The sequence below is a fragment of the Phytophthora infestans genome, genomic scaffold (genome assembly GCF_000142945.1).
Source record: "Phytophthora infestans T30-4 supercont1.30 genomic scaffold, whole genome shotgun sequence".
NCBI classification, from domain to species: domain Eukaryota; phylum Oomycota; class Peronosporomycetes; order Peronosporales; family Peronosporaceae; genus Phytophthora; species Phytophthora infestans.
In genome coordinates this window covers 35,584-39,771 of record NW_003303729.1, presented here as the reverse complement: position 1 = coordinate 39,771, position 4,188 = coordinate 35,584, and positions in this window count along the sequence as shown.

The window sequence follows — 4,188 nt, the reverse complement described above, 5'->3', positions numbered from 1 at the left end:
ACGGACAGGAATTATCCCATATCACCACGGTAAAATACGGAGCACAGTAGACCGACCAAATATGAAGCCACGGTAGACCATTAAGGGAGATCACCAAGCATTGTAACGGGTAGGATCGGAGCTCTCTGGCGAGCGCGATACTACCGTACCTTGCGAAAGCGAGGGCGACAGACCAACCGCGACACCACGATATAGCACGATAGCATGGATGATGGGCCAACCATTAAACCATGAGAACTCTATTCTGTATTATACAGAACAATTGTTTGACTTGATTAACATATTGCTGTTAGCTCGGTAAAACTAATCCGTTGCAAGCCGTTCGGCATGAGCAGTGTCGTAGACGCTGTGAATTGGGACATAGGTGATGTTTTGGTTGCCATAAATGCAACAATGTACCCACCATCTGTACGATATCTCTGTTTTTATTGGCTTAGAAATGATGTGCAGCGAACGATGTCTGTCATAAAAACTTTGATTATCAGTATCCCCCGGAATCCGATAGCAAAACGGTTTTGGCGCCAGAATGACTGGTCGCGCTAAAGGTTTGTCGGCGCGTCGGCGCGTTCATGCTCTCATGCATCTTCGCTGCGTTTACGCTTACGGAATCGAATATTCTTCCTCAGGTGAGCAGGTATGGCAGTGCCGTTTGCCCAAGAGTCGTGCCAAATTTGATCGCATGTGAGTCGGTTTCCTGCTTATTTTCGGCGCACGCAATTGCAGAGGGTGACATATCCATCGTGCAGCTCCTCCCAGGCCTCGCAGAAAAAACGGCTGTCAAACCCTTTGGTTTTTGGTGGAGCCATAGCAGAACAAACCTTGCATAGGTGCTGACGTCGCTTGTCCTTGTATTTTCTCTCTTGCTCTTGTAGTTGGTGCTCGGGTCGAGGCAGTGGGATCGAGGCCAAGTCTTCCGCTTGCTTATTACTAGCCAAACTTGTCGCGGTGAGTGCTAATAACTCGACATGTAAGAGACGCATGTACTCTGCATAACTTGGTACTGGTTTGCCATCTTTTCGCATTTTTATCTTATGCACGATGAAGCCGTTCACGATGGCCATGTCGCCGAACCCGAGAAAGAGCTGCCGGTAATACTTCTTGAAGGCAACGCATCGCTGGATTGAATACCTCTGGAGACGTAACTGGTCAAGCCGGTCAACGCCTCCCATTCCACTATGATAATCAGCAAGTAGCTTAGGACATGGCACCACTTGAGATATCGCGGATCCCTTCTCCTTTCTGGTGACGGTGGTAGCCGTGGTTGCACAACCGGTAGCAATTAAATTCACAGGTCTTGAGTCCATCCAGGACACAGCAACCAGGTCAGGGTGATCCTTCGACTGGGCAATACGATAAGTTCCTCGGGGCATCGATACGGGCCACTTTTTCTGTGTGAACGCAAATCGAGCTGGCCACCCGAGACGGTCGCTTCGGTGTGTCCCGACGTAGTAATACCCTTTCTCCATCAGCGCGATCGCGAGTGCGCACGATGAGTAGAAGTATCCGCAATTATAAGACGTTTTCCCTGCTGTCCATCCAGAGCTTTGGAGACGTTGCGAATGACAGCTTTCTGCGCGACTCCCTTCGCTTTATACTTGGCTACTTTTCGCTCTGCAGGAGTCTGCGCGTTCTTCGACTCGTCCGAGGCACCCATGTACACTTCAATGCTGAGCCATACAGAACACCAAGCACAATAGTCAGCTAACTCCGTATCCGACAGAACATGCCATTCTGTACCATCCGGAACAAGCTAATCAGCGTAGCTTATGCTGTATCGTACAGAGTAAAAAGAGAATACGCACCGAGAACAATACCCGGATTCCGCACAGCAGGTCATGGACACCTTCGTCCCGTACTCATGCGGTTTGTCCTTGTTGTAGACGCGCACCGGATTGAACTTACTTCGGTTAGGAATGGTCCCCTCGTCGAAGCTAATGCGGGCTCCAAGTCGATACCCTCGGCGAAACGTCTTCTCCAGTGTCTGCAATACAGGTCGCACCTTCCAAGCCTTGTCAATCGTAGCAGCGTCCGCGGCTGAGCTCTGAAAGTGAAGGTATCTCATGATGGTACTAAAACGATCCCGAGACATGTATCTGTTGAACGTTCCTCGGGGTATCGCTCCATCCTCCTGTGTCCGCCAGTGCTTGTCGAGGCCATCCGTGTGACTGCACAACGACCGCGCTATCAGCAGACCCACCACATGTAAATTTCGTGAGCCTTTATCGATCTGGTCTTGGTCAGCTTCTCCCAACAATGCTTCTACTGGTTGTACTGTCTGCGTGGGGTTCCTGGCACTAGCCTTCGAGTCGCTTAGCCACGTGGGGCGGCAGGGGACACTGGTATTCCCTCGATTTACGTTACGCCTTGGAATCTCCTTCAAAGTGTGAAAACCCACATTTTTTTGGGGGAGAGAGTTGAAAAAAAACTCCCCCCCGGGCGGCGAACTGGCAGAGGCTGCGGCAGACCTGGTGGGCCCCCATGTTCCGTTGTATAAGTCGGTTGCTTTATCAAGCTGTAGGTCGCCTGTACTCCGGATTATACAGAATTGCAAACATGTTAGAAAAACTACCAGGCACAGCATATAAAGAGGCAGCTGAAAGTACTCTGTATGATACTATCTTACCACAATGGTTTTGATCATAGATCTCCCAACCAGAAGCAGCCATCGTGCGCATAGCAATATCATCTTGTGCAAATTCGCTGCTGTCATATTCAAACTCGTCATCTGATTCCACCTCGCTTTCGTATAATTCTGATAGGTCCCCAGGAGCATCGACAGGATCTCTAACCGACTCAACGTCTTCTTGAGGCACCAGGCTATGGTCAGCTATCGCTGATATGAGTTGGTCACATCGGAAAGAAAGAGAAGACGAATCCACAGGGTGGATTAGGAGGAAGAAGTGAATGTTTATGCATAAGAGTGACGTTTTACGTGTGAGGAGTCCTGCTTGATTTCGAGCACGAGCTTTCAAGGGCCCGAACTATACTGACCCGATTGGACCTGGGTCATTGGCGCTAGATCCGGATGAAATCCAGGCGCAGATCCAACTGGATCCGGGATCTCGCCCAGAATCAGGTGTACGCTGAAGGGTGGATCCAGCCCAGATCCAGGTGTACGCTGAAAGGGTGGATCCAGCCCAGATCCAGGTGTACGCTGAAAGGGTGGATCCAGCCCAGATCCAGGTGTACGCTGAAAGGGTGGATCCAGCCCAGATCCAGGTGTACGCTGAAAGGGTGGATCCAGCCCAGATCCAGGTGTACACTGAAAGGGTGGACTAGATTTCTCAACCGACGAAGGAATGTTGTAAGCATATTCAAGTAAGAAAGTGTGGATTATAATAGCTTATGCAAAAGGCTAGCTCGACCCAGTATCCAGTCGCTAGTTACTGAAGGATGGATCCAGCAAAATATCCACGTCACACCAACCGTCCTGGATTGCTAACACGAGGATCACAAGGACTCTCTTCCAAGCTCGGCCCGCATGGCTACGCCGGTTACCACGCTGCTTGTTGAAGTTGGACAACCAAGTCGAACCCTGCAATTGATTCCGAGAGATGGGGAACCGGTGAGTGCCCTCCCATATAGCAACCCGGTGCTTGGAGGCGAAATCCCGGAACGCCCGAACGAATACCCCAAGTCGCCCGGAAGCGGGCTGGGGAACGGCGGGCGTCGTTACCGAAGGACCAGCGGTGGATCCCGTCTTGGACGCCGATCCCGATTTTGATACTGCCGTAGATCCCGTTTTGGCCGTCGATCCGGACTTGGACACCGCTGATCCTGTTTTGGATGGGGCAACGGATCCAGTCTTGGACGCCGTAGACCCAGTCTTGGGTCCGGATCCAGATTTTGATGTAGCAGCAGTGGATCCAGCCTTGGATCCCACTCCCGCTTCGGACGTAGCAACGGGTCCAGTCTTGGACGCCGTAGACCCAGTCTGGGGTCCGGAGCCAGACTTGGACGTAGCGGCAGATCCAGTCTTGGACGCCGAGGTAGACTTGGATCTAGCGGTGGATCCAGACTTGGATCCGGCACCCAACTTCGAGGGGGAAGCGGAAGTCTTGGACGCGGGTGTAGATCCCGCCTTGGACACCGAAGTGGATCCCGCTTGCGGAGCCGATTAAGAAGTGGATCCCGCTTGCGGAGCCGATTTAGAAACGGGAGTCGTTTTGGGCTTGGTTTTCGGGGAAG